The following is a 24,110-nucleotide window of genomic DNA, read 5'->3' as shown; positions in this document are numbered from 1 at the left end:
GCATTATACTTTGAAGTCTGCATAGCGATTGTAGCAGTTCACTTCTCTTGCATGAGAAAGAAGACTGTTCCCTCTCACTATTTCTCTGCAACTCTGTAGAAATGAAGCATGCACGATTGACTGAGTGAAATACTTATCTATTGTTTCCGTGACTCTGAGAGATATATTCTTATTCTTGGGAAACAAAGTTGTCATGGTTATGAAATTGTCAGAAACTAATCCCTTCTTGTGTATTCGAGAAAGTTTCTATTGACCTCTGAGTTAGCTGGCACCAGGGTCGGATTGGTAACGCGGGCACTCGGGCAATGCCCGAGGGGCCGGTGTCCAAGCCTCAGCATTGTTCTGCGTTGTTCGATGCGGCCAGCGGCCCAGTGGGGCCCTAAGTGGCCTTTCTGGAGGTAGACGGGCGTCCATTACAGTCCGAAGCAGTGTTTTGGTACAGGCAATATGCAAATGAGGGCCACTTTTTTTATAGTGTGCCCAGGCCGATTTTTAATCCCAATCCAACCCAGCCTGGCACACACACAATTAAGTTTAGTATATTGAATAGAGACCTAGTTGCCCTCAGTCCTACGTCTAATCTACAGGATATATTATTCCAATGCGCAGAGCCTATTGACAATATAGGAACTACACTACAGAACTTCTTTCTACCCTTGGAGTTGGCTTGGGTGTCAGCCGCTGGTGTATTTAGGGAAATGAGCAGTCTCTTTCTACACAGCTACACCAAACTGTTTCTTTGACTTGCTCCCCCACCACTGGCCAGATCCCAGACTGGCTAAAGAGAGCCCAAGGGAACAAAAGGCTTCTCTTCCCCAGTTCTTCCTTTACAATTAACTATGAATTGGCTGTCCTTTCAAGATCATGAACTCCATCTAGCTGCATTCCTGAGCTAATATGTGTCACATGTCTCATATCCAGGTCTTCATACTGAAAGTCCTATGGTATTCTTTCTTCTTTGAGAGCAGTGTTCACACCTCTTTAAGGGGAAACACTGAAAAGCTAGCTACTTTAAAGCTATTGCTTCAGCCAAGTAAGGTCTAACTTCTCAAAAGTCACTTTTCCTAAATAATTATTAAAGATCCAACTTCACCACTGAGTTGCACTTTTAATAAACAAAGAATTGTGTTTGAATTATCAGCTTGTTCCAAATCAGAGTTAGTAGAGTTGTGATTTGTTTTCTTAACTTTAGTTATTCTCATACGACAGCTACAGCCCTTGACAGCTCAAATTAAACAGTGACTAAAGTATCCTATGTTTTTAACATCAGTATTATTGACAGAAAAAAAACATTTACGTACCCTCAATATAATGTGCCACAGTACCTTCAATATAATGTGCCACAGTATTTTGCCTTCATGATATTTTCTCCAATATTTTCTGGTCTAATGTCATGTAATACTCAATTTCTAGGTAATATTCCTTGTCAATATAAGAGAGAGTAGCGTAAAAATGTAACTTTTCTTTACCATGCCCATTAAAAGATCGCTCTTTCAAACATCTCTACCTGTCAAGGACTAGACAGAGTGGTCAGACTTCCACAACTTTTATAGAGGCTTTCAGTAAAGCATAAGCCTTTTCAAAGCCACACTGCCTGCCCCGGGTGTAACAGAGGTTACAGTTTCTTTCCATTATAGTTTTTATTAGCATTTTAAAAACAAAGCCACATACATTGAAGTCTGGAGGCATGTATTGGATATCAGTGTATTAGTGCATTTGTACAATATGTCTTCTCCCTCCACCCTCCCTACCCCACCGGCTCAGGTCTCCATATAAGAAAAAATAGTAATTCCGTATAGCATTGTGTTAGGAACATTAATAGTGGGTCAGGTGGACAATGATCACACAAGGTCTAAATGGAGGCATGGAGATTAGTTGATCTGCTTTGACAGGGCTCCAATTGGTCTGTGTCAAGATTCCTTCCCCCCCCGATCTATGGGACTAACTCTTCTGGCGGCGTCAGCAATTCTGTGAGCATTGCCATCCACACCCTCATATCTTCCTCCCACTTTTCATCCCTTAGTGTTTGTTACATGTAACACCACTCAGCATTAATCCATTCAGCCATATCCATCAACTAGATCTTTGGATGTCTTGGGGACAACCATCCTATCACAACTCTGCGTTTGCCCATGAGAATCCCCAAAATAAGGAACTTCCTACTCCGCTTTTTGTTCTTGTGGAGAGGGATGTGCCCCAACAGGCACTGGGCTATCTCCCTTGGGATCCTCCACCATGTGACCAAGTTAAGCCCTTGTATGACAGAGTGCCAGAATCTAACTATTCCTGGATAGCCCCATAACATGTGTAGAAAATCATTAGACTGTCCCCCACATTTGGGATACTCCGCCGATCATTCCGGGTTCACTGCTTGCACTTGTCTAGAGCTAAATATACCTGATGGATCACGTTCTATTGGAGTAACTTGAACCGTGCATTTGTGGAGGTGATTTTAACCCCCTTGTGGATTGTCTCCCACGCGCTTGCAGCAAGAGGCGTTTCAAACTGAGCCTTCCATTTGCCATGCACCGTCACTGTGGTTGTGGAAGCGTCCTCCCTCAGGGCCCTGTAACAATGTGAAATCAGTCCCCTGACCCCAGCCATTACCAGTAGAGTTTCCAGTGACCAGGAAGTAGGTTGTGTCTCGGGGAACATTGGACAAATCTCCTGCACTGTTGCAGCTATTTTTGCAGATTGTAAAAATTGCCCGGACCCTACTTGGAACGCCTCAGAGGCATCTGCCAGAGTTATATGGATGTTCCGGTATAAGTCCCCCAGTGCCTTGCAGCCATCCTCACGCCATTTAAGTGAGGACATGGATCTTTTCATACTTTTGAATGGGTGCAGTGTGCAAATATTCATATCTGGTGCAAACTGAGCCTTTTTCAGCACCATCTTGACTGACCGCTCCCATGCTCCTCAGACCATTCGGACCATGTATAGCAAGCATGTCAGTGCCGCCGAACCCATCATCAGGACCTCAGATAATGATTACTCGTAATCCAAGCCCCGCAGCACTTTGCTTTCCCAATTTTCATGCTTGTCCAGCCAATGAATCACTTGTTGGAATTGAGAGCCCAAATAGTAGTACTTCAAGCTTGGGGCTTCCAACCCACCCCTTCCTCATGTGCACTTCAACGATGCCAAGCTGACTCTCTTCCTCCCAGTCTCCCAGAGCAATTTCACTATCAATTTATCCAGATCGGTGAAGACCCACCTAGGTAGGTCAAGCAGGGTTCCCTGAGAGAGGTAGAGACACCTGGGATGGATTACCATCTTGACCAGGGCACTTTTACCCATCAATGATAGTCTAAGAGTGTTCCAGAATTTTATTCTATGTTTCAAGCTATTTACTATCCGCCCCATATTTGCCTCCTCAAAGTCTTGACTCGGATCCCCAGCTATCTTACCACCTTAGTCTCCCAAGGGAGATCAAGAGGCAGCAGATCTAGTCCAGACCATCCTGCCAGTGCTCCCAAGGGCAACAGATTGGACTTGGTGTGGCTGACGCGTAGACCAATATGTTGACCAAATTCAACCAAAATTGCTAACATTATGGGGACAGAGTATCTAGTACACTAGAGATATGCTAATGCATCATCTGTATGGAGGGACACCACGTGAGTAGCATTCCCAATCTGTATGCCACACCCCTGTAGCATCGTCCTGATGTGGCAGGCACGTGGCTCCATGGCCACCCAGAAAATCAGTGGCAACAGGGGGCATCCTTGTCAGGTCCCCTACGTAGCTTAAATCTCTGTGATACCGTCCTACCCACTCGCATCATGGATGAAGAGCCTCTGTACAGCAATTGCACCGATTTAATATAGGTGTTACAGATTCCTACTTTACGTAACACCTCCCACAGGACCTCCCTCGATACAAAATCAAAAGATTGTTCTATGTCCAGCAGCGCAAGCGCATACTGATCATCCTGCAATATGGGGAATGTAGCACCAATGACAGCAGTCGCAGATTGTATTCTGGTCCTATTCAAGATAAACCCACATTGGTCATCTACTATTAACTGAGGCAGATACGTTACAAACTCATGTCTAAAAACATACTCAGAATTTTAGGTCGATGTTCAACATGGATAGAGGGTGGTAGGAGGACACCACAGAGCCGTCTCTATCAAGCTTTGGCAGCATAATTAATCGCCTCCCTCATAAACTCTGGCAGCATCCCCCTCTCATAAGCCTCTTTGTAGATTTCCAACAGCTGCTCAGCCAGATCACCCTGTCTTGTGTAGTAAAATTGAGCTGGTAAGCCGTCTCCACCCGGGGACTTCGCCATCTTCAATGCCGATATTATCTCATCCTTTGTTATGGGGCATCCAAAATGTCCCTTTCCTCTCCAGAGAACCCTGGCATGTGTATTGTGTCTAGGTATGACCGTATTGTATGGGAACTTGTGAGTGCTGAAGCCGTGCACACTCCTTGAAGGTGTTCTGTTAACACTTCCATTATGGCTTGTTGTGAGGAAACTAGTCTACCATGCAGGTCGCGGAGTCCTGCTATCGGTGCACTTCTGTTCTCGCCTCAGATAAGCATGGCAAGCATTTGGCTTGCTTTGTCTTTGTCCCTATGCAGCTTCTTTCTGTAGTTAGAGCGCAGAAACTTATATAGCCTGTCCCATGTATCTAACAGTTCCTTCTTACATTCCAGCCCAGCTTATAGACTGAGGGGCATCTCAATATGTTCCCTTTCCATGACAACCAGTGTGTTCTCAAGGCAATCTTACTGTTTGGTAAGTTGCTGTCTGGACTCTTTATGTTATTTTCAGGCACTCCCCTCTCAATACAACCTTCATTGCATCTCAATCTATAGCCCTGGTCGAGACACTGCCCAGTTTTTACTGAAGTAGCCATCTAGTACTCTGGACACCTCATGTACGAACACTTGATCCGTCAATGCCTCAACATTCATTCTCCATAGTGGCACTGCCGAGAGATGCACATGCATACAAAACCTGACAAGCAGGGAGTAGTCATCTGAAATATATTGCCACTGCAGGACCACATCAAATATCAGGCAATATTCGATTCGACTATTCATGCCTGGGGTGGGTTCATAGCCTACTCTGAGGGTGACTGTCTCCAAACATCATGGAGCCTCAAGTCCCTCATCATTTCCCGCATTGCACCCATCATTGCAGGTTTGGTGGCTTCCTTGGGTGGGTGATGATCAATTGCTCCATTTAATACGCAGTTCGAATCCTCAGCCACTATCACAGCCACTCGCATATGCTCCATCATAGCTCGCAGAATATTGCCAAATACAGCTGGTTCGTCTGTTGTAGGGGCGTGAACGTTCACCGGACATACCTCTCTAGCATCAAGTGTCCCTGCAGTTATTACATAGCAGCCCTCTGGGTCAATTTTCCCCTCATATCATGGCCCCCCTTGCATAACTAGAGTAGGTGGTCGCAAAGGCTTGTCCGCACCATCTGTGCCACAAGATAGCCAAGCAGGAACCCCAAGTATGGGTCTATGGCAAAAAGGCCACTGACACGCCATATCAGCACAGGTAGGAGTGCACTCTCTGCCTTTTAGCAAAGTGACCCAGTCCTCTAACATTCCAGGTCATACATTTCTAATCAGAAGCCATCTGTTGATCGAGAGAAGCTCTCCCGCTAACTGACCCCACAACCCCTTACTGTGCCTCAAAATCCTTTGAATTCCACCTTATCATTCAGTCTGAGGCATAACTTTCCCCAGAAAATAGATTCAAAACCCAAGCCTTTTGTAACTCCCCCCTCCCGCAGGCAATGAGTCCAAACTGGAAGCCCTTCCCCAACATGACCCTCTCTCAGTGCCCGCCGCCCCATCCCCCCTGAGGAGGCAATGGCCTTCTCACGAACATGGGTATGTAGCGAAGGGCTCAGCATCCCCCGAGCGGCAAAGCTGAAGCACTCAGCCTGCTCAACAGGACCGTGGCCCACTTTGAGCTCTCCACCGACCATCTCATCTAATTAGCAAACAGTCATACAGTCAACTGTATAGGCACTCCATTAGTCCATGTAGCATGTCCCCCTCCCCCTGTTTATGGTGTTGTTGATTTTATACCCTGCCAAGATGTTGATAGCAAAAGCAGGGGGAAGTGGTCCTGGAGAGTAGCCCAATATATCAGGAGAAAAACAATGCCTTAACACCTTTTGCTTTCCTTTTTCTTTTGACACCAAATACAGCACCTCCTCTCCTTAATCTCAGTCAGAGGCCCTGCTCCTTTCGGCCCTTGGTATTATGGCGGGAAGAGTTCATGTGTGCCCAGAATGCAGTTAGAGCCTAATAGTGTGCCATCAGGACAAACCAGGATTCTTCCGGTGTGGCCGGCACTCGAGCCTGTCAGCAAATTCACAGAGTGCCGCCTTGCCAGACAACCTCGTCCCGGGGTCCCAATTTGTTTCCGTAGGCGATCCTGTGAATTCCGTCACGGTCTGGACCACAAGGTATCCAGCCAGTCATTGTCCTCCGCAGGGCTCGTGAAAAAGTATGCCTTCCCGTTGTGTTGTATTCTAAGTTTCGCAGGGAACATGAGGCTGTATCGCATTTCATTGTCTCTCAGCTGTTTTTTCGTTGCCCAGAATTCCTTCCGTAGTTTTTGTACTCTGCAAGTATATACCCAGAAGATCATAAAGCCTTGACCATTAAATGTATGCACGCCATTTCCCCAGGTGTGTTGCAGGATTGCGTCCTGGTCCCTGACATTGAATAATTGGGCTATGATTGCACAATGTGGTGCCCCAAGTCTGGGCGGTGGCCAGGGCCCTATGCGCCCACTCAATTGTGAAGAATTTTGAAAGTCATTTGGGACGCAGTGGATTCACAATCCTGTCCTCCAGGCAGAGCTCCACGGACTAACCCTCCGCTTTCTCCAGAAATCCCACAAGGCAAATGTTATTCCTCCTGGTGCGCCCTTCGGCATCCTCCACCTGTGCTTCCAGGCGCATAGACTGTGCCTGCAGTTCAGCCACCATTTCTTGTAGGTTAGCAACCTCTGAATGCAGGATTAATACCTCCTTTCCAGTGTCCATAAACCTGTCGGAAACTTTCTGAACATCAGCGCTGAGCAGGCCCATTTCCAATGCTACCATGTATATCTTGGCATGGGTGAGCTCTGGATCTCTTGATCTTGGTCAGTATCTCTGCTACGGTTGTAGTTCCCTGCTCCCATGCCAGGGTCTGCAGCGCAGGACCCCTCTTGCTCCATCTGATTGCTGTGGTAGTGCATAATTGTAAATTGTATTGGCCTGAACAGATGTAACTCCTTTGTCTTTATTTAAGATGTGTCTCCCTCAACGTAGGCCGAGAAATCCCTTCCGAAGCCAGAAACTTCAAATCGCCAATCATGTAGGCTCCTTAGAGGCCCATATAGCTCTAGACGCTCGTCACCAGTTCGCCTCTGCGTCTGGGGTCAATGTCGTGCAGCTGGCCCGATGCCCGCACACTCATGTTAGGCACCCCCCTGCTTCCACTCCAGGACAGCACCCTAGGTCACACTATGGGGAGGTTTTGGGTTTGTAGCACTGTGTGTGCGAGCTCGATTATAGCTCCGATGTCCCCGGCATCAGCCCGAAGCCAGCATCCATTACCAGGCTGATGCACCCTGCCTCCACCAGGCTATGTCACCCTAGCAGCAGCCCCCTCCCCAACAGGACTCTGTCCGTTATTTTCTGCTGCGCCAGGGGTAAATCGTTCTTATGTGGGCCAAGGCCCAACCTCCCAGCTTCTGAGTATAGTGCTGAAGGTTGTGCGTGTACACGGGCCTCCATTATGACCTCGATCTCTCTGGTCTGCAGCCTTTGTTCCCCACACTCATTGCGGGTAGCACCCTGCCCCTAAGCGCAAAGTCTATGTGCCCCCACCTTCTGTTCCCAGGGCACCGGTAGCTCCAGGGGTTATCTGGGGCCCAGGAAATCTGGCCGTCCCGGCAGGAGCACCCGCGGGTCCCTCAGTGTCGATTCAGGTGTGCCTGTAGTATCCGGCTGGATACATTCTAGTGTTTAGCTGGTGATGTAAGACACTCTACACCCACCCACCACAGGTAAGGTGACCCTGTTAATAAGAGGGGCTTGGCGTACGTGCCCGTGGCCCAGTTCTAGTACTCCACTACCGTGTCTGTGTGGTTACTTGCCCAGCATGTGGGCCTAGTGGCCCAAGATACGACAACACCCCTCAGCCTCTGCTGTCCAGTTCTCCAGGGCTCTGCCTCCTCCTCCATCAGCTGGCCGCCTCAGGATCCGCGCCAGACTCATCCTGGTGTTATCTCCTCGCAGGGTTGTGACCCTCCCTTAGCACGCACCCACCACACCCGGTGCACGGCCTGCTGCTATTGAATGCGGCTGCCTCCGTTGATCACTCGGGCCTGTGATCATTTCGCCCCATATCCTTCAGCGCCCGCGAGTCGCAGGGCTCAAGCTCCTGAAGCGGTTGGGCACAATCGCAGCTTACTTGCTGGTAGGCCGCAAACCTCCAGCTGGTTTGCCCGTCACCTGCCTTCTTCCGCCATCATTGTGTCCAGGGCTAAGAAGGTGAGAGTCAACAGGAACAACTGCTCGACTCTGTGACAGCTCAAATTACTGCTGATGATTCAGGATTGTGCAGGGTTTAGAATTGATCAGCTGGAGCTCTGGAGAAAACACATCTAGGCAGCCATCTTGCTTGGCCACGCCCCCAAAAGAGGTTGCCGTTATAGAGAGGATTCCGCCCGGAGAGCAGTGCCTGTCAGCACAAGGGAGAAAAGGCCCAACAAAAAACATCACATAGCTGTGTATCAAATCCAGGACAGTTCTTGCAAGGTGGAAGTTCTGGACCTGGGTCAAGGAGGCAGCAGAATTCCTGAAACTTGAAAAGTGCTGCAGCCAGCAGTAATGGCGCTTATCTGCAATAGCAAGCTGTAGGTGTTGCGATGCACCTATACACTGATCACGGTTCTTATATTCCTGTTTGACAGAAACCAACTGACAGGAAGGAGCTGATGCCCAAACAGGAATTACCTGATCTCTCAGAAATGGACATACTTGCATTGTGTTCATGTTTGGTGGACATCTTGGAATGGAGAATCATTAAAAGGAAGCTGAAATTACTTTCCCCACTTGTTGCAGCTATGTCCATTACTGACCAGGAACTATAAAACTATCAGAGAATAGCATCCTCTACTAGAAATCTGGAGGTGATCGGTTTCCCATCCCATCTTGGAAGGGAAGTTACTTCATTCAACCCAGTGTTGGAGTAAATCTCAGACCATTGCCAGGGTGGGAAATAGCTGGGGCAGATTTATGTTATGCCCATAAGTGTAAATGTTTGTGGCCATCCCAAACATCCAATGCAAACCAAGCCTTGGAATGCCCACTTCCCAGCCTGAGTGGGATCTAGGAGTGGCAGAGACCCTTACTGTCGGAAATTGATTTACACCAGGAATCCATTTGTTAAATACCATCAGGTGTAAACAAAAAACTTCCATTCTGTTATTAACATATGTTTACAACAACTTCACATTTTTGAATAAGGCTCATATTTCAACATCGTTTCTCATTAGTATGCATGCAGTGGATTACAACGACTACTTTAAATCTCTGCATAAAAGCCTTTCATGCACTTTGAAATTATAAGTGGAAAAGCAAAAGAAATGAAGGCCTAGGGACCAGGGTGGATAGATTATTTAGCTGCACGGCCCGCACCCGCCGCTCTGCCAGGCCGCATTACCTGCCGCTTGGAGTTCAGAGCAGTCGGTTACATTTCCCCCATCTGAAACTGAGTGTGAAGTGCGGTAATGCTGCTAAGTGCAGAACAAAAATGTCTCTTTTTTTGCATCCAGCGAGTGCTCGAGGCAACATTCTTGGAAACCTCTGACTAGGAGGAAAAAGCGGGCCCTGAGATATATACACTGTGACAAGCCAGGAGGCTTAGCTTCTCCGATAAACCGGCCTGTGAACGGCCGTCGCCTGTGGCTGTGACATTACCACACTTTGCTCAGCTTCAGAAAGGGAAATTTAAGTGACGACTGCCATGAGCGGAAGCCACAGCCTAGACCGGATAATGCGCGCTGACAACCCTGGCAGCAAGGAAAGGCTACGCTCGTGTTTGCTTGCACCGCAGTGACGAGGAATTACCCTGAGCTCTGTATGTTTGAGGGTGAACGCAAACTCGCTGGGAGTATCAGACAGCCAGAAACACCGGTTTGGGCAGAGGCAGCCTTGCAGGGGCGATTCACACGCCCACTGAGTGAAATCTATATGATTCGATTAAGCATTTCTAGTCAATTCACCGACTCCAATGCAATACAATGTAATTAGTACACCAGATATCTTAACACACAATACACAGTTACAAACGTTATGCATACCAACTTAAAATCAATGCGCGTATGCTTTTTAGGTGTCATTGACTAGTGCACATTTCTAGATGACTGACATGAACGGAAGTGGGGCACATTTTCTCATGGCCTTTCACAGTTCCGAAACTTATTTCCCAAACTCTCTAAAGAAGAATCAACGAAGATCCAGGATAAACTAAGCTTTGAAAGATGAAGTCTGCTGTGGCCACTGCAGGAGAGTCAGCATTAAGCCTCTGCGGGGGCAACAGAGGGATTGGCCTGCGTTGCACGCTGAGCTGTGTGGACCCTGGACTTTCTGCTCATTACTAGCAGCTTTGTGACCCCGAGAGTTTTCATGTGTAATGACTCACCCAGATGATGCATGGGCAGGCACTTCTTCTTAATCTAGCTGTACCCCCTACTAGTGAGAAACACAAGCTATTTTAATAAACTGAGGGGCATATTATCAAGGGGGTTTATCTCTGCATTTTTGGCTTTAAAAACCAAGAAAGCAGAGATAAAATGATCTCCCTATTACCTAGCTGTTGCTAACACCAGTTAGCGACAGCTAGTAGTAGATAGCGACTATCTTGGGCCCCACTTTGCATGTCAGTGATATTTATCACTAATGACATGCAAAGTGGGCGTGCCAAGATGTTAGCGACTGGAAACAGTCGCTAACATCGCTATCTCCTATTACCAACTTTTGAAGATATTCGCGCTAAGTGCGAATATCTCCAAAAGCTAGCACCTGCCCTGAGCAGTTCTTAGCCATGTTATCCAATGGGAGGTGGATAACGTGGCTAGGAGCATTAGCTCGGTAATGCATGAATATCGCTGACTTTTCCGCGATGTTCATGCATTGCGGCCGATTTTTATCGCATTTGCGATACACCTTGGTAATACCAAGGTTTATCTGCGATAAAAATCGCCGCAGCTCGGCGATAATTTTTTCACGCTAACCAAGCAATAGCGATAATTATCGCTATTGCTTGGTAATATGCCCCAGAGTTTCCAGGAAGCAATACTGCCTGCTTCTGAGCCTCAAGATGGTGCCGATATCGGCAACCTCCCCGCTCAGCAGTTATTAGTCGCGCTGCGCAAAATAAACAATACGCACAAGATTTTTGTTGGTGAAAGTTTGCTGCAGGTTTATTACATACAAGGAGTATGTCAACTTGGTGGGTTAACTTACGGGCGATCCAAGGGCATGCGGCGGTGACTCACCTAAGCTGCCCTGCCCACCTGATGAGCCAAGCTGCACTGTGGCCAATCCAATCGGTGCTACCAATTAAGTGGGTGTTACCCCCATTACATATCATGGACCACCAGTCCATAACTTTTACTCACGCCTTTTTAGGGGCGGAGCGTAACCAGGCAAGCTCCTGGTTGCTCAGGCTTCCAACTGCCCGAAGGACTAGTGGGGTGCTGTCGCTTTTAACCAGGGATCTGCCGTAAAGACTCCTGGGATTTTGGCATCATGCACCCTTAGTGTGCTCCTGAAAGGGTACCCGGGTACCAATCAGCCTGCGGATTGCCCTGTAACTCCGCCTGCGACACGAATGAATACATTAATAGATTCAATACACTAGTCCAGCCCTCACGCTGGCACGCAGGGTAAGTGGTTGGGAGGGTGACAGTGAGTCCAGCAGAGGACGAAGAGGGTGGCCAGTGGGTGTGGCAGGTATAAACACCTGTCCCCAGCCCACCGCACACCAGAAATGACACCGTAGTGGCGCCCGACCCAAAGGGGGGGACTCTCAGTGGAAGGGGTCCCAGTGATAAGTGGTGGGAAGGTTCCTGAAACGGCGCTGGGGGGGCTGACCTCTTAAGGGGCACACTGCGTGCGCCGCGGATAGCCACAGTGTAGGAAGGTGGAATCTGATTACATGGTTACCCCCACTTCTTTTTCCTGGTGTTTTGCTGGTTTTCAACTTACTTGGCCTGGGACCCTGCTATTCACTGCCTCAGACTATCTGCTTTCTCTATAAAATTGACTCCATGTTCTTTAGGTACATACCAGATTGGTTACTGAGTCACCCTTGTGAGCCCCTGTATAGTGTACCATAGGTACCCAGGGCATAGGTGCACGTTAGACCTACCAGGGGCTGCAGCATATATTGTGCCACCCCTGGTTTGCCTTCCAAACTGACACCACAGGTCTGTTCAAACAGCCTGGTTAAGGTGGTGTAATCACCCCTTACTTAGATATAGTTCACCTATATCTACCTTTATATATAGACACATATGCACCTATAAGCCACTCCTATGGTAGGCCTCGACAATCCTAGAGGCAGAGTGCTTGGTTTTATGTGAGGGTGCCATAGCATGAGCTGAGCCCCTCTGCAGCTTTCGGAACCATCTCCTTATAGCTGTTCTATGATATAGCCATACCATATACTCTTAAGTGCATTATAATCCTTGTGGTTAATGCTAACTTTGGTTTGGCTTTATCAAAACATGTTGTGTAAGGTGTCAAACACTTTGGAATACTACCCCTGCTAATTCTGGCAGTGGGGGTAGAATTCCACCCTTCTAGAGGGAGAAGACATGTAGTTACTGCTTTATCCGGTTAAAGTTAAACAGAGCCTCAGCATCCCAAAGTGGATGCTGCTTCCACAGACACGAGTCTGACCTCTTGCTGCTGGACGAAACTCCGGCAGGGGAGGCCTTGACAATAGGTTTCCTGTCCAAGGAGGTGCCAGCACCTCCCCAGACAGGGTTATGTGTATTTGGGCAGGGAGGGCTGAATCAGCACATGCTTTTTCAGACACTGCCTGGGGCACAGAAGGTGCTCCACGCATAGCCCGCTTCAAACCAGTTGCTGGGGCACTCCAGGCCTGCTCTGGCGCGAAACTGGACAAAGGGTAAGAAGTGTAACCACCCCCGTCTGAGGTCCACCCATAGGAGGGACCTAGTCAGGAAATCCAGCCCCCATCCTTAGTATAAGTATAGGAGCTGTGTTCCTGGGACTATAGATTATCCTGGATGAATCTTTGAAAGACATATCTTGGACCTTCGTCATTCCATTCTGACTGGAAGATGGAAGACATCTCCCTTGTGGTCAAGGAGTGACCACCCTGTGCAAACAGCCACCATCAGCAACTTCGCCGGTCTGCAGTTTTAAAGCTCCTGTCGGAACCCGAAGACTCTGCGACTCAAGAACTGGACTTCCAGACTTCTCTGACCCTGATCCACATCCACAGCAAATTTGAGACCCGAAGTAGACACGAGAAATGGGGGACCAGACATCTTGTACATCCTGCATTTTGCTACCTGCACTCCTTTCCTAAAACCTCAGTAAGTTGTGCACTGGGGTACGAGAAGCCCCAGCCCTGAGCAGCATTTGCACCGAAGCCCAGGCCCCCACACTTTGCGAGTGTCCCGTGGGCCCAGCCTTTGCATTTGAGCTTGATGTGTCTTCCCGGTTCCTTGCCCATTGACTATTGAGCCCCCTGAAGATGCCATCTTAAATTTACTTTGCTTTTCTGGTTGCTCAAGGCTTGCTCTAGCTTCCCTGAAAAGGAGAAGCGCCACAGACCTTGCTGGTCTGCAACACAGCCAATCTTGACATCCTGTGTGGGTTGCAGTTGCCAAAGCTTTTTAGGTCCAATCAGGATACCAACACCGCAGTCATCTGGATCTTTTGTGGGACAATTCGAATCCAGCGCCTGGTCATCGTCAATGCCTCCTGGACCTCATGGCTGAAGAGACAAACTCACCTTCTTCACCTTCAAGCACCCAACATTGCCTGGTTCCTTCCTGGTCACTGGCTAGTGACCCAGACTCTGTCCCCTCTGCTTTTGGGTTCTTCACATCACCGATCCACCCTTGGATCCACCTGGACACTTTTCCTCTGGGGGCCTGCAGCACTTCATTGCGGCTCTCCATAGAAAACGACGACGAGACCAGACATGAAAAGACACCTATGTACCCGGCTTCCCAGGGTGAGGTAACACGAGTACTCCAGTGCTCCCATGGGTCTTGACTCTCGAAGTGTACTAGTTTAAAAGGGTTCCATCCTATTCCATCCAGAAGTGTCCTTAAATTGCATATTTGTAACTTCTTTGTTTACCATAGAAAGTCAATTGTAACCCGCGCCTGTATTTAAACACTGCACGCGTATCCCGTTGGCCTCCTACTTCCTAACCTTTGGTTTTTTAGTGTAGCCCCAGCGATTCCACTTTCTGCATTGAGCCCACTGACCCCTCATATTAAAGCTGTCCCGCAGCTCTCCTTGCGGGTTAGGACTGGCTCCGGCTACTTTGACTCCACTGCCACAGGTCCCATTCCATCCCATACATTCACCTTCACACTGGCACCCTGAGTTCATATTGCTGCTGGGGGCCTCTTCTCTACTCTACAGAGCCCAATCTCCTGACAGGCTCCATCATACTACGCTCAACTGACCCTCGGTGAAGAGGGTAGTCACCCATGAATCCAGATGCCTGATGCAACTCAGGGCAAGATGTCTACACCTTGGCTTGATACCCCCGTAAAGCACAAGATCTACCTGCAGACTACCACGCCACCTTTGTCCACCACTATTCGGCCTTCTACCCCTATGACCGTCACCAGCCTATGTAATGTAACTGGTTCTATTGTAAAGTGCTCCAACACCTTCGGGTAAAGTGTGCACTATATGAAAATGCATAAACAAATAATTAAATAAATAAGAGGAATGCGAAGAGTGCCATGCATTGGTTATTCCCTTTACCACACTCATCTGGGCTTCACAACCTAGGGACATCTCTCAGGCAGAATACCTTCAAATTACTATTTTTATTTATTAGTTATTTATTTTTTACATAAAAGATATTAAGAAACAATTACATAAAAACAGTCCTCTTCAATTGCAGATGATGTAGGCAGGCAGTAACTGAAGGAATGGAAAAGCATGACATAAATTTGCCTTGTGTAGTCGACAAAGTGGAGTACAAAAAATAGAAGAAAAGTATTTTGTACAATGTTACAGTAAGGCATGAGGTCCCCATGCAGCGCGCATCATTCCACAACATTGTCTTCAGGTCCCTCCTAATCCAAGGAAGAGCATACACTTGCATTTTCTGGGTTTGCAAAATCGTTCACTAAGCAGACCCACATCCCCAAGACCTCTTCAGCCCTTTCATCATACTTACAGCACCTCAGGCATATCTCCTTGCCCAGATCCAATCGCAAATGCACCATGCTGCGATCCAAGAGGCTTATCCATGCAATCGCCACCTGCCGTTTCGCAAAAATCAGCATTCATGGTAAGAACTTATATGCCATTATTCGACTGCACTGGAAGTGGAGTTCACCCAGCAGACATACCACACAAGTTTCATCAACAGGCATCCGCACTACAGGTCTCATGTGCACTAACACAAGTAGCCAGAAAGCATTCACCACTGGGCACTCCCGTTCCCATTCCCATGCAAGATGCAGGAAGGTGGTCACCGGTGCCCGACATCTAGGACAGTCCACTGGCATATTGGGGTCTATTCTATGCAGCCGTAGCGGAGTAACATAAGAATGATGCAGAGAACTAAAGTGGATGAGTTTGAATCGAGCTTTACTTGAGACCAATTTCACCAAAGCACTCCCCTTCTTCCACTGAATATCACCAAGAGGAGCCCAGAGATCGTCAACTCACGCTGCCCAGGCAGGGAATGGCAAATGAGGCAGATCTGCCATTATAGTCCTCACTTAACCACGGAAGCGGCAAGGTGGCAGATATGAGTAAAGGACACACACAATTCCCTCCTTAACATAAATGTCTTGATCCTGGGAAGAATGGGGGGGCCTAGGTATTTCATGGCAAAGGATCCACATGAGAAATCTGCCAGAACTTTCGCCCTCTTGATGCAGCAGTTGATGATAGGATTTAAGTGTACATTTTTCCATTAGGTCCCGTAGCTCAGACACCTGTCGAAGTATCCCCGCCTCTTACCCCTGTACTCCTGCCTGTGCATGCCCTTAATCCGTGACAAGTCATTCTCCCTCGACATAAGCTCAGTCTGTAGGGTATATTGCACCCCACAGGATAGGTCCAGGCAGTAGCCCCTTAACACCGCATTCATTGCTTCCCACTCGGCATACCTGGAGAGAGTCGTGGCCCAGTTACACCTGAAGAACTCCCCTAAGGCAGTCGCCAAAAACTCCCTATCTCCTCAGGATCCTGCAGAATTTCAGACGGATATCTCCAAGTCAATGGCGACCAGGTAGGGGACGACCCCAGCACATTTCACAATAAGCAGGAGCATGATCAGATAGATAGTGCGCCAAATGGGACACTGCGACGAGGCTGGGGTCTAAAAAGACCAGCATAAGGATTCAGTCAAGGTGACTATTGGTGCCCTGGATCACGGAAAAACAAGTGTACTCCCTCAAAATGCAGTGGAGAGCCCTCCAAACATCACAGAGCCTCAACTTTTCAGCAAAATCTGCAGGAGCCACCATAGTTCGTGGCTTAGTATGATGCAGTGGGGGATGTCTATCCAAGGCCCCATCCAACACAAAATTAAAGTCTCCCGCCCACAAGATCCGAGAATCCACAGCAGGTGAGATAACATCCTGGAGCCTCAAGTAAAAGGCCCCATTATCAACATTAGGTCCATACAAGTTAACAATCACCACCTCTACCCCATCAAGTCTCCCCTGCACTAATATGTACCTGCCCTTAGCATTTAGTCTCCACATATGAGAGGGCAAAGGGGACTCCAGGTGCAAACCAAACAAGCATGCCTCCTGAGAAGTTTGAACAATTAACGTAATACGTTTGTCCCCTCCATTTTTTAGCTAGTCTAGCAGCTTCCAAATTAGGGAGATGCATTTCCTGAAGACACACAATGTACAATGTAGGTTCTTCTTGGACAACAGTATTTATTTATTTATTTTACTTCTAAAGCGCACTATCACCACAGAGAGGCATCCTGGCGCTGACAGACTCGTAACAATAAGAGGGAGGCAGCTGATAACAGGCTGGGGATTTGGGAAGAGACAAGTTTTCAAGTGCCTTCTAAATGCGAGAATGCCAGAAATATGCCTGAGTTCGGTGGGAAGAGAATTCCAGAGCTTCGCCGCAGCCACGCTGAACGATCTACCTCCTGCTCTGGATCTCCAAAACCTCGGTATGATTACCAGCCTAGCAGAGGAGGAGCGTAGATTGCGGGCTGGCACATGCCATGAAAACTTCCTTTGTAAACGGGCAGGGCCTAACCCATGGAGAGCAAGTCAGGCAAAGGGACTTAAATATCACCCTCTGCCTCACTGGAAGCCAGTGAAGCTGAACCATAAACGTGGGTGAGGCACCTTTTTTCCAAACAAGAGACTTCCAATCCCTACTGACATACTCCCTCACTTGACTAGATGTCCCTGCAGAAGGCATGCCTGCCTTCACAAAAAACTTGATCAGGGAGTGGTCCATCCAGGCCATAGGTAGCACATCCCCAACAGTAAGGAGGTTGGCCTCCAAAAAAATCAGGTCCAGCCGATGACCTCCTGTATAGGTAGTCTGTAGAACTCGCTGGGAAAGACCAAGGGCCTCACAAGAGTGAGTCATATTAAGAAATCCAGTGTCCATCGTGCCATTCAGCCACAGGTTAAAGTCACCAAGAATCACCAAATGGCAGTGAGTAACCGCCATATTGGAAAACAATTCCAGTAACGACTGCTGCTGGGCTAGCGTGAAGAGCCCCGGGGGTCTATAGCAGACGATGCACGTTAAAAAAAACATCTGTGAGTTCTTGGGAGAGGAGCCAAAAAGTTCACAGCCGTTGCACGCGTCAATTTCAATGACGTTCAACTCAAGTGTGTCTCTAAAAATCACACCCACCCCGCCCACTAACTCTGGGCTTTTGACGCATTTTAAACCCTGGCGGGCAAGCATTCCCAGCATCACAATAAATTGAGTTCATGAGTCTCCAACACCAGTTGTATATAAACACTGTGTTTAGGTAGAGACCTCACGTTCAAAAGCCCACCGGATGTTGTATCACACCTCAGGAAATCAGACACAGGGAAAGCAGTGTTGGACAGCGTAAGGGTCCCTATATCACGCCCCCTCTCACCAATGTTAGTAAGTTCTTTGCTGGTGTATCGTCTGGGGTCCCCCTCTACAGCAGGTCCCAATCCCCACCCTAAAGGGGCAGCATACCTGGCGCTAAGCGTGTCCTTAGCGCGGACGGGCGCAGACGGGCTTGCCTTTGGCGCGCCGCTGGCGCGCCCGCTGCGCGCGTTTGCTTCATCGTCTGCTTTTGTGCCCCTGAGTCCTGGAGACTAGACCGCCACTCTGCTACACCCAAGATGGCAGGTCCGCATGCACGGACTGACCCCCACTCAAGGAGAAGCAGTGTGAGTGAGACTCGGCTAGCCCGGGCCCCCTCTGCTCTCAGGTAAGTGCAGAGCGAGGTTGGAGAGTAATTAAAAATAAATGCCCAGTGTAGATTAAAAAGAGTCCAAGAGCTACTAAAATGCCCCCAAAGTAAGTGTCACACAAAGAACATAGTTAAAAAGGAGAGCCACATCAGTATGGCCAGTCCCTCCCAAGAGCAGTCCATTGCCACTACCAGTGTGGGGTAGTCACGGCCCCATACCCCCACCACAAGTGTGGAAGAGGTCCGGATCAGTGAGAGGACCCACCAGAATCTCATTAGACATATCCAGCCAAGTCCAAGCAGCCTCTGGACTGTCAAAGAAATTTGATTTTCCCCCATAGATTACATAGAGTCTAGCAGGGTACGGGAGCATGTAGCGGATGCCAAGAGCACAACATTTCCTTTGAACCACAAGAATAGGATTATGCCATTCTTGGACCCTTTGGGTATAGTCGAGGTAGATCACAATCACACAGTTCCCAAACTTTGGGATAGGCAGCTTTCTAGCCACTCTAAGGATTGGGTCTATGTCCTTGTGGGCCCAAGGAGGAGTAGGAGCCCCCGGTGAGGGAATCGGGGTGAGCACTCTGTGTTTCAATGACAAAGAAAACAGATAAGTCTTTAGGGCAAAGGGTGTGCCTCACCCAACTATCCAAAAAGCACTCAGCAGATGGGCTATCTGCCCTCCCAAGGAAATCCAGAAGGTGTATATTGTTGTGAAAATCCTTCTGCATCCACCACTGATTTCCTAGAGTGGTAGACACAGTCTGCTGCTTGGAGACCTGTTGCTTGATGTCGGAAAGTGGGTTATTGGTAGGGGAAAGTTTGCACCCACCTATAAGACCACAAACACAGTATAGGGTTCAATAAAGGGCTCAAGAAATTAGCCCCATGATCAACCCTTGGTAGCTGACAGCGAGCAGTCAGGTCTAACTTAGGAGACAGGAGTGTTAAGCATTTAAAAACACCAATACCTCAAGTTAGTAAGACAAGATGCACAATAAAATACCAATTTATAAAGAATAGGAAACATTTTTATGAAGAAGTAGACACCAAAATGACAAAAATTCAATGTAGGGAACTGGAGATTTGAATTTTTGCAGTGGATGAACCTGAAATCCTGGCCTGGTTGCAGTTGAAGGTAAACAGCTTGACTCTTGGCGTCGGGGCGGTCACCTCATGTAGCTTTTTTTTACAAAAGTTCTCCAATATTCTCCAAACTTCAGGAGGGGCTTCCCGAAGGTCTCCATGTAGGTTCACAGTGTCCAAATCACTGATCCAAAGGTCTGGAATCGCCTAGATTATCTCTGGGATGGTTGGACCACAATGCACCTAACCAAATTCTTAAAAGTCCAGTGGACCTACTCCAGAATGGGAATTCTTGGTGGAGATGATGCAGGTGGGCTCTTCTAACCTGTAGCTTGCAGGGAGTCCACACCTTAATCTTTCTTGAAGCAAGGTACCGTCCCCAGGACTATAATACCAGATTGTGCAGCATGCCTAGTCAGTCAGAGTGGAGGCCTTTGGGTGCAAATCCAGATTCCAGCAAGGCAGTCCTTCTCTGTGTAGTTTAGGACAGCAGATCAAAGAGTCTATGCAGCTCTCACATATTTATTAAATGTTATGGGTCGTCAAGCAGGTCCCACCTCTGTCCAATTAGATGCTGGGTAATACCCAAAAACATGACATGTTCCTCCAAATCATTGCCCTTTCTTGTCCCACAAAGCACTGCACTTCCAAAATCCAAGATGGATTAAGAGCTAGCTAAACCAACCCACAGTGTGGCTCATTTCCATAAGCTTTCCTCCCCCTGACCTCTGCATATTCCTGTCCTAATCCTGCCATCAGGCTGGGATGCATGTTGTGGGGGTAGGTACACCTGGCATTCCTCACTGATCTGTTCTCTCTTTGAGCTCAGTTTGATTTACCTAGTCCCGTCTGCAGGACCCATCTTTCTCAGCTTTGGAGCTCTCTCCATCAGATAACCTCTTCCTTCTCTGGCCAGGCCACTGATCATCTAATTAAAGCAGCCTGGCTAAGCCTGGTAAAACTGGCCAATCAGCAGAGGCCATTAGAAGGCTGGAATTTGGCTTACAGAAGAGAAAGTTCTATAACTTCTCTGCTGTGCTAGTTATGATAAATTCAACAGTGGCACGTTGTTGACTTTATCAATAGAAATCTTATAAGTCCTTGAATCATATTTGTCAGTCCTTTCCTAGCAATAGTTATACCTAAATAACATATTGGAATGTTAGTCTATGGAGCTAAGTATCTACAATGGGGAAATTAAATGGCCAGTTTTTTCTTTCCCTGGGCATGTAAAACATATTTTATAAGATCACTGTTTATTCTTACATGGCTCCCACCCCTTGTGAAACATTAGGGAGACCTGACTTTGGGGAGCCTAATGTGTAAAAGTAGCTTGCGGTAAAAAGTAAAGCTAAATTGGGTCATTTTTCATGAATTGTATGAAGAGGAACTGACTTGTTTCAATGTATCACCGTTTTTATGTATCTGTATTTGTGTAACTTTTATGTTTTTTTAACTTAAAACCAAATAAAGTTTGAGTTTGCACACAAAAGTTGAGTTTGCACACAAAAGTTGAGTTTGCACACAATTTACTTTCAAAGACAGTTTGTAGGGGAAAAGGACATTGGATAAATATGGTGCATTCCTGCCCTTTATCTGTGATGAAGGACAGTGCAGCAATGTAACTTGCTCTGCTGCCCTGCACTACAAATCTTGTTAATATGCCCCTAACAGTTTTAATGATAGGTGAATTAACAAACCTAACTAAAATCTCACAGGTGTTAGCTTTAGTTGTAACATGTTGGCCATATGGCAAATGAAGTACATTGGCTGAGATGGGAGAGTGAATGCCAGAAGTGTGTGCACAAGTGGTATTTTACCCGACGGTGCAATAGTGGTATTTGCAAGGAAGAAGAGAGTTGTGTGGTGGCAATCTTTGTGAGGGTGGAATAATTAATGTAGTTGAACTTTTCCTTAATATTGACCATATGTTGATGCCATTGAAAACGCAGATTTGATCTGCATTCAAGTATCACCAAATTGAGTTGAAGGGAGAGTCTACGCATGTGAATTTCTTCAGGTAGTTTTTGGAATTTGAACTTTGGTTTTGAACTATTCACTCTGCTATATGTAGCATGATTTGTGGATCTATAATGATGATAAGCCTGTCGGTTGACCCCACTGGACATTTATGACCTACATACATTTATCTAAATATAAACATAAATAAATAAGTCAAAAACCCCATATTGTGAATGCATTCACACACGCAAGCATTGTCTCCATAGGGTTCTAGCTCATTGTCAACTGTTTTTTAACAAATTTAAAATGTCTTCTCTGATTAAGCTTTTGTATTTATTTATAAATACGTATTTATATTTTTAATGTTCAGTGATGACAACCTATCATTATTGCTGATTTTCTAGTGGTTAATAATTAAATACATTTTATGCAGATATGTTTGGTAAGCTCAGGGTTGAACTGAGAAGAGGTGCTACTGGTATAATAGGACATTGAGCATTTTTCTGAAGTGTAGTATATGACAGATGTTTACAGGGATGTACTATCACACCTTTCAAGCCTAATTGGAGTTCTATCAGAGTTCTCACTTCTTGCTCTTCTTGGATTTAAAACTGGCAAAGCTGCTGCAAAATCATCTGGACATCTTGATCTTGGATATGGTGAGGAGTCTGTGAAGAGCTACGATCACTGCCTGAGCTACTTTCCTGTAGCAATGGTTAAACTCTGCAGAGCACAGAAAGTGGAAGCTATGTGATCTACTTTTTGTGCAGGATATTTGTTTTGAAGCCTGCCATTTTGGTGATCCAAAATTTAAATTTAAAGAATACACAAATCTGAATGGTTAAGGGAGATTTCTCTGCCATCATCACTTTTTCCTTCTTGAACCCAAAGCCAGTGTAGGAAAACCCAGTGAACAAGAAAAGAAAATTGGCATGGGGTGCACAGACACAGGGACTGAGTTCGTTTGCCTCAATGTGTCTCTCTGAGATCTTCAAATCATGGATGGGATCCAATAACTCAGGGCAAGCTTCATGGCAAGAGACCGCAAACTAAGACAGCTTCATGGATTCATGTTTGCATTTGCATGTTCAGTAAATCTTAAATCAGGATAACGACCTGAATACAAAAGGTCCAATGTAGGTCCACAAGTAATTGGAGGTTCACAAATCCTATGAAAGGATTGGTGAATCATAATTAATTTAAAAAGAAAAAAGAACCTGGAAGATTGAATGCAGCAGGCCTTTTCCACCCACTTTATGTTGGGTGCACAGCTTAGTTTTGGACCAGGTCCTTCAGCCAGCCCACGCTCGTTACAGCTATAGGTTGGGAACAGTAGGCATTGGACACTCATAGTAGGTTTGGCACATGGTGTATTTCAGCCCAAACCCTGAAACTAGAGCTAAACCTACTGTGTATAGCTAAAGGTCATATGCTGCAATGTTGGCTGCCCACATGAGTTAGGCTTCCATGGTGAATCAAAGCCGGTTGGCGAGGGCTAAAGGTCATGTGCAGTTTGAGTTAACTCTAAATAATCAGTTAAGTGCAAGGAATATTTATGTGTGATAAATTATTACAAAATCATAATTCCAATTTATATTCTGGCAGCTGACCCATTATTCAGCCAGGGTGATGGAGTAAATTACTAATTTGCCCTGGTGGAGGGACCGCCCACCAAATTTATAATGTTTATTTTATAGATAATGTTTATTGTTTCTTTAACAGCCTGTAACGGTACAGGAAATGCCTCACAAATGTACAGCATAGGGTGTACAGTGACCTCTAACAGCCTGACAATAGTAACAATTTGAAAGTCAGGACATCTATAATTACACATACTAGTATCACATGCCAATAAATATAGCGAGATACAACAAAATAAGCATATAAATTAACAAAATCTGAACAAATTTATCCCCCCCTTCCAACCCCAGGCTCTGGTTCAGTATTGTCGATGCCAGTACGGCATCCGCGTGCTGCAGAGCAAGTGCTGTATAGAAGAGATTCCTCCACCCTATTAACAGTCCATCCAACCCAGATCATATAGTTTGGTTACTGTGTTTGTGTGCCATCAGTACAAGGAAGTTCACCCTCTGACATTTATCCTGCAGTTAGGGTGTTATGGGTATCGTCAGTGGTCAAGTCACGGACCATGGTCCCCTTTGCAGTTAACTCATCTACCAGTCTATTGTTGCATCTCACCTGTTTCATATGGATTTCTCCACCCTAGCCAATGCTGTTAGATCGCTCAGCCATTCAGCCAACAAGGGGCATCTAGTGCTCAGCCATCTAATGGCTATGCACTGCTTAGTGAGTGTCAGCCCAAGTACTACAAAGTGTCTGCTAAGTTTCCATTTTTTCTTTGTGGGAACTAGTCCCAGTAGACAGT

The sequence above is a fragment of the Lissotriton vulgaris genome, chromosome 6 (genome assembly GCF_964263255.1).
Source record: "Lissotriton vulgaris chromosome 6, aLisVul1.2, whole genome shotgun sequence".
In the NCBI taxonomy this organism is placed as follows: domain Eukaryota; kingdom Metazoa; phylum Chordata; class Amphibia; order Caudata; family Salamandridae; genus Lissotriton; species Lissotriton vulgaris.
This window is presented reverse-complemented; position numbering follows the sequence as displayed.